The sequence below is a fragment of the Macrotis lagotis genome, chromosome 2, assembly GCF_037893015.1.
Source record: "Macrotis lagotis isolate mMagLag1 chromosome 2, bilby.v1.9.chrom.fasta, whole genome shotgun sequence".
Classification (NCBI taxonomy): domain Eukaryota; kingdom Metazoa; phylum Chordata; class Mammalia; order Peramelemorphia; family Peramelidae; genus Macrotis; species Macrotis lagotis.
Genome location: NC_133659.1, coordinates 131,647,205 through 131,659,957, shown reverse-complemented (window position 1 = coordinate 131,659,957; position 12,753 = coordinate 131,647,205).

Sequence of the window (12,753 nt, the reverse complement as noted above, 5' to 3'; positions counted from 1 at the left end):
AAAGTTGATGTATACACACACACACACACACACACACACACGTATATATGGAGGGGTCAAAGTCTCCCTCTGAATCCAGAGCCATCTCCAGTCATTCTGAACAAGATCTTAGCACTTGAACCCAGACATCAGGGAGATGATGTCATGACATGCAAGTGAAATGGATTTAAGTGCTAGAGGACAAGGCAAAGACACCGACCTCACTTTCTCCTCTGCAGTCTTCTGGGTTTACGTGTGTCCATGTGTGTATGTGTGTGTGTGTCCATATATATAAATATATATATATAATACATATATATATATTTATATATATACAAGCATATTTGTATATCTATATAAAAGCTTTTGATGATTGAGATTCATAGTATCATATATAATCCTTTTACAATTCTTTATATATTGAAATGCTTGTGTTTGTTGAGGTCATCAAGTTCATAAAAAATGAATATTGTGCAATCTTCCCACAAAAAAAAAAGTCAGCAGGAAAAGCTCCCCAAATACTACCTCTTCCTTTCTCAGCTGCTTTAGACCTCTGACTTTCTGGCAAAGTTGTAAATGCTGGGTGGAGGTGAGACTATTCAACTGGACCCCCTTCAGTTGTCAGAAACGATACCAGATTAATGGGACTAGACATGTCTCATCAGACCACCCCCCCAACATTAAATACTGTCTTTTAATGCAAAATCTTAGCTAAAGGGCAGCTAGGTGGTACAGTGGATAGAGCACTTGGGCCCTGGAGTCAGGAGGACCTGAGTTCAAATTTGACCTCAGACATTTAATAATTGCCTAGCTGTGTGACCTTGGGCAAATCACTTAGTCCCATTGCCTTAAATAAATAAAATTTTATAAAAATCTTAGCTACTATAAAGGCTATTTCTCAGGACTGAAAGGGTGATCTGAAAAAGAATGATTAGTGAGTTTTCCCCCTCCCACAGCTGCCCCATGTCAATATGTCCTATATTTTCTGCAGGATGAGACAGTGGGGAAGTCATCATCTTTAAGAGATAGGCATCCCACATCCAGTGAAAAAACTGAGATTTTTGCCCAAGGGATAACAAATAATCATGAGCCAGATTAATCTGTCAGAGAACACACTTTGCAGAGGACAGCACTAATTCTGTAAAATGGGTCATTGTTCCTCCTTGAATGAGAACATTATGACCTACCATCAGTTCAACCCCATCTATGAGTTCAATATCCTGATTTCCTCTGAAATTTTGATTCTCCTGACTTCCTCTGCCCTAGTAAATTCAATGTTTTCTCTGGACCTTCCCAAAAAGTTACTACCAAAGAAAGGCAGAAATTTCCCACAATGATAATGATGATGGTGGCATTTATTTAAGATTTGTAAAATATTTTATATACGTTATGTGATCCTCATAACAATTTTGTGAGGTAGGTACTATTATTATCCTCATTTTTGTAAATTAAGGAATTGAGGTTAAATGACTTGCCCTCAGTGACACAATTATCAGGTATCTAAAACAACATTTGAACCCAGGTCTTCCTAACTGTAAGTCAATCACTCTGAATGCTAATTAATACCAATACAGAGTGACCTCCCTCCGTGTCTTTTCAAATCTCATCTCATTGCACAACTACACACATACATATTTCCTCTCTTTTGTTTTCTTCTCTTTCAATTCCCACTTTCTAAGCCCCTCCTGTCCAAGTACATCTCAGATTTGACCATTTATAATTTATTTGATCATTTGATCAGATTTGATCATTTATCATTGATCATTTAACCAATAATGATTAAATACTTTATTTGCCCAATGATATTGTTCCAACTCTGCTCTCAGTAATTTGTATTAGCTTAACTTGCAGTATATGCATGTATACATACATAAGCATATACACATCTATTTATGCATGTGTGTGTGTGTGTGTGTGTGTGTGTGTGTGTCTATGTATAAATATACAGCTGGGGTCAAGATCACCTTCTGCATCTAATCATCCTGTTTGCTACCTGGGCTCAGGCATTCAGGGAGGTGATGTCATGACATGTAAGTGACTTTGGATTTAAGTGAGGGAGGGCTGGGCAAAGACAACAGCCTGCCTTTCTTCTCCCTAGTCTTCTACATGCATATATGTGTATCAATATACATATATTCTAACCAATTCATTTACATATCATGACATCACCTCCCTGATGTCAGGGTCCTCTTTGAGAACAAACAAATACACACTGAAATATGTTGGCCATGTGACTCTTGCATCATCCCCAGTCAACTCTTTAAGATTATATAGAAATGGGGGTGCCTAGGTGGCGCAGTGGATATAGCACCGGCCCTGGAGTCAGGATTATCTGAGTTCAAATCTGACCTCAGACACTTCATAATTACCTAGCTGTGTGGCCTTGGGCAAGCCATTTAACCCCATTTGCCTTGCAAAATCTTTAAAAAAAAGATTATATAGAAGTAACAGAGTAGATGCTAAACTACATTCAATCAATTAAGCATTTATTAAGCTTATTAGATTTCAGATATTCTAAGTGCTAAGTTCATGGATATAAAGGAAGTACAAATACAATTCCTGTCCTCAAGGAACTTCCATTCTGATAGGGAAGAAGACATGTTCATAAATAGGTATAAATAGGTTTATACAAGGTGTGTGTGTGTGTGTGTGTGTGTGTGTGTGTGTGTGTGTGTGTTTAACTTTTATTGAAGGTGGCTCTTGAGCAAATATTGAAGAATATTGGTTAAGGAAGTTCCTGGCTAAAAATGCCTTCTAATCTTAAACTAATAAAATCATAGATATAGATACTGGTATGGATATAGATACACTGAAGATACAAATGCAAAACTGAACTAGTCTCTGCTCTAAAATGCTCACGGATAGGTGTAACTGTCCTGGGAAGTCCTGGGCAGGCTACCTTGCAAAGGGAAGAAATATGACTCCCAAGAGCTTTTGCAACTTGGACCCCCTTGTAAGGCAGCCTAGAAAGATGATTATATTAATATTACCAAATACATACAAGATATCATTATGGGGGAAGATAAGGACAACTAAGGAGACTAAGAAGAGCTGAGCTGAGCTGAGCTGAACTGAACTGAAAGCTGAGGACTATAGGAGCTTCTGGTAGGGAAGGAAAACGTTCCAAGAAAGGGGGAATGTCCTTTCAAAGTCCCAGCCCTGGGGAATGGAGAGCCATGAGACAGGAAGGCCAGTTTAGGGAAACTAAGTAGTGCAGTGAATGAAGCACCAGTCCTAGAGTCCTGGAGGACCCGAGTTCAAATCCAGTCTCAGACATTTTATACTAGCTAGGTGTGTGACCTTGGGCAAGTCACTTAACCCCTTTGCCCCACAAAAAAGAACCCCCCCTCAAAATAAGAAGTCCAGTTGACTAGACCAAAGAATGAGTGGAGTAATATGTAATAATGTATAATCATAATTATACACATGTACTTGGTGATCACCTAGCAAACATATTCAGGTTTTTGCAATAAGGAGAAGAAGGATTGGGAACAAAACCAAGAAATTATATATACACAATCCAGATCCCATCTTTTGAAATACAAGCAAAACCAGGAACTTTGAACAAATTTGATAATTAGGGAATAATTTTAAAGAACCCAATACAGTTGTTCCTTGGTATCTTGCCTCTGTGGAACAGAAGTGTTTGGCAGAATTTGGGAATTTCCTAAAAGCAACAGGCCACTGCTATATCTTCCCAGACATTTGGACTACTCAAAGGACAAATGGGCATTTTCTGGAAGTCTGTTAGCAGATATGTTGTAATAAAGGAAACAAGAAAGCCAGTAGCCCATTATTCTCTCAAAACTATCTAATGGGGGGGAGCTAGGTGACACAGTGTATAGAACACTGACCCTGAAGTCAGGAGGACCTGAGTTCAAATCCAACCTCAGACACTTAATAACTGCCTAGCTATGTGACCTTGGCCAAGGAACTCAACCCCATTGTCTTAAATAAATAAATTTTTTTAAATGTATATATTAAGAAAACTGTCTAATAGTCTGGCCAGTTTACCTAACCAAACTCACATCTATTCAAAACACACTAAACCAGATCTATTCTACCTACCCTACCCTTTAACTGGTTCCCAGAACAAGAAAGACACAGCTCCTACAGTTCCTGTGAACAGATCAGGAATAGAGATGTGAGATCAAAATCTTAGCATAGCTGCAAGATGAATGGTGAAGATGAAACAACAGAGTAAAAAGTAAAGAGAAAAAAGATAGCAAAAGTCTATAGATGTTATGAAACTTTTTTTAAAAAGCACAGTATGAGAATAAAAAGAAGAGAAAAACCTACTTCTATTAAAATTGGAAAAATTTAGTCAAGGGGCATATAATTACAAAATCTCAGGGAGGGACCTCAGAAGCCATCTAGTCTAATGCAAATCTTCCCTCCAATACCCCAATTCTTTTTCCGCTTGAAGAACCTCAGGAATGACTACTGAAGCAGCCCATTTTTCTCATTAGGACTCAGAAGTGAAATCTGCTTCTGTTTAATTTTATGTACACTCTTAGTACCTCCCTGTATGGCAATAATACCTCTTGTACATGATAGACCTCCAAAGGCACAAATGTAGTTTGATAGTGTCATCCTTGAGTCTTCCCTTCTCTAGGCTAAACCAATCACAGAGTTTTCAGTCCTCTTGGCATCCTGGATGTCAATGATCTGAATATGTTCCACTTTGTTATGGTTCCAAAATTCAGCCCCAAGAACTGAACACAACAGTCCAAATGCCACTGACCAGGTTGTTGTTGTTGTTGTTTGTCCTTTGTTCTCAAAGAGGATCCAGTTATCAAGAAGGGGATGCTATGATTTACAAGTGAATTGTGCATTGTGATGGAAGAGTTAATGTGAATGTATACCACTTGACAAGAACAGCAATAACAGATGCTTATGTAGGACTTTAAAGTTTTTCTTTTATCTCTTTTATTTTTAAAATCCATATTCATTTACAAATCTCTCTCTCTTTCTATCTCCTATCCAACAAATCTTTCCTTGTAACAAAGACTAAAAGAAAAAAATAAAAGAAGGACCCAGTTCAGCCCAAATTTAGCAATATAGTATGAGATAAAGAATGAGACAATGGGGGCGGCTAGGTGGTTTAGTGGATAAAGCACCAGTCTTGGAAAGAATACCTGGGTTCAAATCTGGTCTCAGACACTTAATAATTACCTAGCTGTGTGGCCTTGGGCAAGCCACTTAACCCCATTTGCCTTGCAAAAATCTAAAAAAAAAAAAAAAAAAGAAGAATGAGACAATGTAGGGAAAGCACTTTTGCAAATGTTAAAACACTAACTAAAGCAGATTGAAATAAGCAGAACCAGGGAAACAAAATCCATAATGACTATATCAATGAAAATGGAAGAACAATAAACCCAGCTTAATGTGTATAAAATGCCAGGAAGGCAAGTTCAAATCTCAGATACCTATTCACTGTGTAACCTTGGGCAAGTCTGTTTTTGCCTCAATTTCTTTAACTGAAAAATGGGAATAAAAGCACCTACCTACCTACCAGGGTTGCTAAGAGAATCAAATGAGACAATATTTATGAAATGATTCACATAGTAGCTGACACATAGTAAGTTCATAAATAGCTGCTATTATTATTAATTATAGCAACTAAACTTGGACCCAGAGAAGAGCTGAGAAAATACACCTCACTTCATTGCTGGGGCAGGGGATTATAGTTGTGTGGCATTCTACTAAATTGAGCTAAACTGGGCTTTTTTCCTTCTTTTTCTCTTTTAATCTACATTACAAGGAAAGACTTATTGGTTGGGAGATGGAGAAGGCCATATTCATAAATTAATATGACATAAAAATAAAAGGCATCAGTACAAGAGGGAAAAAACTTTAAAGCTCTACAGAAGCTCAGTTATTACTAAGATTATTTTCTCTTCATATAGCATATATTCATATTAGTTTTTCATCACATGACACAATTGATCTTTATTATTGCTAAAACTTCCAAATCTCCATGTAACAATGTATCTTGATGTATGTATCCATGTATCTTGATGTCCCTCCTTGCTATTGGACAGGTTTGACTTAGGCTGGTCTGGTGATTTGGGTTTGGGACTGGAACAAAATAATAATAATAACATGTACATAATACCTTTTATGTACACTGGAATTAATTGCTTTATAATCATTATTCCATTTGTTCCTAATAACAACTACCCTTGTAGATAGGTTTTACTAATATACCCATGAGGAAATGGAGGCAAATAGAGATTTAGTGACTTCTCAGGGTCCCAAGACTGTCAATTGTCTGAAAGCAGATTGAAATACAAGTCTTCCTGTCTCTAGGCATTGTACTCTATCCACTACACCACCTAATTACCCCATAGAACTGGTAGAACAAATGGAGATTATCAAAAGGAGATTTACTTCGCTATTACTTGGAAACAATAATCAGCATGGAAATGCAGCTACCTTACCTTTGTTTTTACCCTTATAGGTTGGTGCCAAGAGAGGATAGAGTGCCTAGGTCTGGAGTCAGGAAAACTCATCTTCCTGAGTTCAAATCCAACTCAGACACTTACTAGCTGTGTGACTCTGGACACTTAACCTGGTTTGCAGGAATGGTCTTTTGCCTCTTTTTTGAATCCCTAGGACTTAGCACAGTACTTAGTAAATAGTAGGTGCTTAATAAATATTGTTTGATTGATTGACCCTTAAGAAGGTTGGCTTTTCCTGATGCTCAAAGCAAAACTTGGATTCAACCATTAGCTCTAGAAAGTGTGATCTTGGAATACTCAAATTATGATCTGCATTGGTAAAGGAATTTTCCATATCAAGAAATCCCTATTTAAATGAAATTGCTGATATGAATCTATTTGAATTTTGAGTCAGAGAACTTGAGTTCAAATCTCAGATTTATCATTTACTTACTGTGAGACCTGGGGCAAGTCACTTAACCTAGGTTTACTTTGCTCATCTATAAAATGAAAAAGTTGGACTAAATGGTCTTTCTATTTCTAAATTCATAGCTAGCTAGCTAGAGATATAATGTGTGTATATATATATACCTATATGTATAATTTTATATATATTATATATGTCTATATGATATATCAGAATGAGCTTGAGTCATTTGAGGATTGGTCATAATTGAAGGCACAGTGAGTTTTGTCTCTTCAATTAAAAGATAATGGTAGGGATGATGGGATCTATTTTCCCACTCTCAGGGAAAAAAAAAAGAAAAAAAACAAGACTGTTAAGTCCTCATTTTTGTCCTGGGTAATCAAATTCTAGCTTTGAAAATTCCACTTTATCCCTATTGATTTGGAAGAGGAGCAGGAAAGAGACCTTGGAAGCCCCCTTCCCCCCCAAATTCAGAGTTTTTTCTGTTTTTTCCCTAAAGACCAACTTGCAGCCAGTCTGCATATTAATCAAGAAGTTCTTAATTCAGCCAGGAAGCGGCAGACAGAATAATAATTATGGTAATCATAAGAGGGAGAGTATGTTCATTTACATAGCACAACAATATCATATGCATCTTCTCAAAGTGGTAAGGGTACTGATTCTTGGGGAAAATCAAATCCAAAGAAATTAGGAGACTTGTCTAAAATTACAGTGAGTCAATGGGAGATCATCTCTGGATTTACATCTGGTTTGGCTCACAGTTGACAGGGCAAAGAGTAATGCAAATAAAGTTTTCACAGTCTTCAAGAAGGAGGATCAAACATTTTTTAGGTTAGTCCTGATGTCATGGTCCTCTTTGACACTGAAGGACAAATAACACCACCACCACTACCAGTAAGAATGTGGTGCCTAATATGTATCAGATGATGGGCTAAGAGTTTTGCAACTAAATAATCATCTCATTTGATCCTCAAAAAACCCTAGGAAGTAGGTGGTATGACTATTATTCCCATTTTTATAGAAGAGAATTATCAGGGTCATATAGCTAGGAAATATGTGGATTTGAATCTGAAGTCAAGACTTCCAGCCCTCTTTCCACCAAGCTACCCAGTTGCCTCTGACTAAAAGAGAAAGTTTGAGTGACCTTTCCTTTAGAACTGTGTTGTCCACCTATACCAGTGGTTCACCTATTACATAGCATCTGCCCTGGGACTGTAGTTATGATAGAAAATTGTTCAGAAGCTATTATATGTAAAACATTTTGGAAACCTTAAAGCTCTATTAAATATGAGTTTATTATTATTATTATTGTTATTTTGAGAACCAAAAAGAGTTTTTCTCTCAGCACTTCTACTTAAGCAAGACTGATGTATATAACACCAGACTAAGCATGAGATGCTCAGTGGGGAAAGAAGGAAGAAATGAATGTTTATAAAGCACCTACTAAAGAACAGGAACTATGCTTAGGGTTTACAAATAATACCTCATTTGATAATGAATACCCTATCATTCCAGTTGAATCTGGAATCAGGATCATGACTATCAACCTCACCTTGTTGGTTAATTCACCAAATTGAGCACCAATATCTGTGCATGTGCTTGTGAATTATATGGGGAGAAGTTTGCCCAGTAGGAAAGAAAAAAAAAGATAATCTAGTTTATGATCTTATTTATTTAGTTTTGTGTAACTAAAGTACCTTCACATTAGAATATAAAGGCAATGACTGTGGATTTGGGTTTTTTTTCTTTTTTGGAGAAAAATATTAAATCCTTATAGCCCACTGTGGTCAAAGTCCAGTTAAGATGGTAACTTATAGGGGCAGTTAGGTGTTGTATGGATAGAGCACCAGCCCTGGAGTCAGGAGGATCTGAGTTCAAATTTGAGTTCAAATCTAGGACACTTAATAATCACCTAGCTGGGCAAGTCACTTAACCCCATTGCCTTGCCAAAAAAAAAAAAAAAAAAAAAAAAGATGGTGACAGCACTTTTTGTGATGATAAAGAATTGGAAATTGAGGGAATATGTATCAATTGAAGAATGACTCATCAAGTCACATATGATTGAGATGGAAAACTATTGTACTCTAAAAAATAATGAACAGGATGCTTTCAGAAAAACCTGAAAAGACTTACATGAACTGATACAAAGAGAAGTGAACAGCAGAAGCAGGGGAAGATTGTACATAGTAACAAGCAATATTGTACAGTGATCAGCTGTGGATGATTTAGCATTCTCAGCAATACAAAAACCCAAGACAATTCCAAAGGACTTATGATGAAAAATATTATCCACCTCCAGTGAAAGAACTGATGGAATCTGAATGCATATCAAAACATAATTTCTAACATTTTATTTATTTTTCTTGTGGGTTTTTTTTTGGTTTGTTTTCTTTTGCAACTTGGTTAATGTGGAAATTTTTTTTTTGCATGATTGTATTAGGTATAACCTACCATAAAATTGCTTACTTTCTCAATGAGGGGAGGAGGGGGTGGAGAGAGAGAGAGAGAATTGGGAATTAAAATTTTTAAAAAATGAATGTTAAAAATTATTTTAAATGTAATTTAAAAACATTACTCTTAAATGTAATTGGAAATAATTAAATATTTTTTTAAAGTTGGTAGCTTATAATTAACCACAAGATGAGTAATTGTGGCTTCAGCTCTCTTCTTTAACATGAGTTCATAAGGTGGAATTGATTTATTCTGGATGGACTATGGCCCTCCACATATGGAAAGGCAGAAGGTGTTGGTATGTAGAACATTGGATTTAGAGTTCAAATTTCAATTCTGCGACTTACTTTCTGAGTGACCATGGGCAAGTCCTCAACTTCTTTGGGATTCAGTTACATAATTATAAAGTAAGAGGACTGAATGACTTCTAAAGATCATAATAAGGACTAAATCTTTACCATATTTCTTTAGCTGCCAGAGGAAGTCAATTCTTTAGGAACTAGTTGTACCAGCTCCCAAAGTATAGAAACAAATAAATTCTGATTTGGAAGGAACTCCAGAGGCTATCTGATCCAATGGTTACCTTAATCTGAATCTTCCCTAAAATAAACCTGACAAATGGTCTTCTGGATCTACTTGCAGTGAATCCACTACCCTCTGAAGTAGCCCATGTCCATTTTTGGACTAATCTTCTAAGATTTTTCCTTACATAAAGCCTAAATTTCCCTCTTTTCTCCTAATTCCAGATTCCTAAATCCGGAATGATTTCCAGTTTCCTTATTTTCCAAGACTCCAGGGTCTTCCCTCTTTTTTTATCTGCTTTATCTATAATGTGCTAAGATAAAAAATCTTGAGCTAAAGGATTCCTCAGAGGCCATTAAATTATAATTACTTATAAATATATTAATTATTACTTAATACAAATATTATTTATTAATACAATACAATACAATTATTTTGTAGATGAGAAAACTGAGGTCCATGATGGTTAAGTGGCTTGCCCTTGGTCACAAAGACAGTTAAGCATCAGATCCAAGGTCCGCAGATTCCAAAGCCAGAGCTTTGCTTTTCCAGCTTGGAGCAACTCCTTACATCTCCCTGAGTCTCAGTTTTCTCACAGTTTCCTCATCTATAAAATATGGGGGGAATTGGAAGAGGTAATTTCTAAAATGGCTTTTAGTTCTATTCTATAATCCAAAAAAGACCTGAAGAAGTCTGTTTATGGATATTGCAATCTCTGTGTTTTGACCACCATCTAGTGGACAATAAAACAACTTGCAATAGTCCCTAAAACCATGGTTCTAAAACTTAAACTGTAGTTCTAAATAACATTTTTTAAATGTAGCTTCCTTTTGTAGTAACAGGTGTCTAATTCCAAAAAGATCCTTTGGCATTTGGGCCTGAAGGGAAGAGAGAAGCAAGTAATATGGTGGAAAGAGTAATTTAGTTAACCAGAGATGCTAACAATAAAAAGCAAACTTAACCTCAATTTCCATAAATTAAGATTCAATAGAAATAAGAACCATAATTAGTAGAGTTCATAACTCTAAAGTTGTCAGTCTGACACTTACTCTTTTGCTCCCAGGTTGTACAATAGATAGAGCTCTGGGTTTGGAGTCAGGAAGATCTGAGTTCAAATGTTGTTCTCAGACACTAGTAGGGACAAGTCACTTAACCTCTGTTAGTCTCAGTTTTCTCATCTGTAAAATAGGCAGAATTAAAACACCTACCTGCCAGGGTTGTTTTAAGGATCAAATGAGATATTTGTAATGTGACCGCCAGGGTTGTTTTAAGGATCAAACGAGATATTTGTAATGTGATCAGAATAGTATCTGATATGTAGCAAGAATTATATCAATGCTAAGCTATTTTCCGTGGCATAGTAATTTCCAAACTGGGGGGCTATGTTCCCCTGGCAAGAAAATGCCTTGATTCCAAGGCAGCTGTGGCTCTATTCCAAGGGGTGTGTATAATTAACAAGTCTAAGGGTTGGAAGGTAAATTGCAGGAATTCCTGCCCTCCCCCCACCAAATGTGGTTTTCATTCCCTTCAGTCAGGCTAGCTAAATACCACCCCTCAAATCCTTTCCACAACGGGCATTCCATAGTTATTCTGAGTATTGACCACTCTAGTGGGAGCAATACTGTTCCTCAAGTGGGTTTAGCCAATTGCTTCTTAACAGATATTAAAACTGTCCTTCAGATTTAATTGATTTGGGGACTAAATCTTGGTTTCTGGTAACCCAAGCTAGGTGGAGCTCCACCTGGGCTCAACTGTGAATGACTGACCCTTCAAATGCAAAGGAATTATGCTAAAATGATAAAATCCTTCCCTTTCCCCAAGTAAATCTCATTTTGTTAAATGTTCCATAAGTAGTATTTAATTGCAATCTAGAACCTCAACTGAGTCTGGATGTTCTACAGTATCTCCTCAGGGAAGTGGGAGAAATCACAGTATTGAGCAATTCTGCTTCACAGATACTGCCATACTGCAGTTAAACAAGTCTGCAAATACCACCAAAAAAGGGAACTTGATTGAAGAATGTTACACTAAGCAGACAGACATATCCTACTTCAAGATCAAGAGGTCATGCCCCAGTCACATTGTTCTTAATTCTGTGCATGCTTAATTAACTTCATTACTGTTTAACTGACATACCCCTTGTGAGGATCATTAACATAACATGTGATGTATGACCAGGGCAGGGGAACATATCAAGGAGGGTATAGAGTGGGAGAGTCTAATGAAGAGTCTGGACCAATCCTGACTCTGCTGGAGAAAGAAGAGTTGAACTAACAGTATAAAGCTTGTTCTAGATTCTTTATTGAGTGCAGAGTCCCCCTGGACCTTAAGAAAGTATCCTTCATGGGACAGCTAGGTTGCTCAGTGGTTAGAGCACCAGCCCTGGAGTTAGGAGTACCTGAGTTCAAATCCAGCCTCAGACACTTAGCTGTGTGGCCTTGGGCAAGCCACTTAACCCCAGTGCCTTGCAAAAAACTGAAAAAAAAGTATCCTTCTCTCACTTAGGTCTTAGTTTTATTTCTGGGACAGACAACAGCTCTGATCAGTTTGCAACTGTAGGGAAGCAATGGGCATAAGCAGGCTGATTCCCCCCAACTTGCTGAGGGGGATCCCAACGTAGTTTCTCATAGCAGTTATAAACTAATCCCAACCCAGAGGCTTTTCAGGCAAAACTCCTTCCCCTCACACATAGAGCTTAGCATAGTGTCTAACCCTACTTTGAAAACATTTACTCTTCATTAAATTGAGCAGAAACACACACACACCCCTCCCCAAAGCCTGTCAGGGATCCCTACCATAGAGAGGTATCTTCAGAAGGTGGGCTTTAGGACAGAAGCCAATAAGACTGTTGAGAACATCACCATTTTTCCAATCACCCAGATTTTCAACCTCGGTCTCATAATTCTGACTGATAAAATACCTGGAACCTAG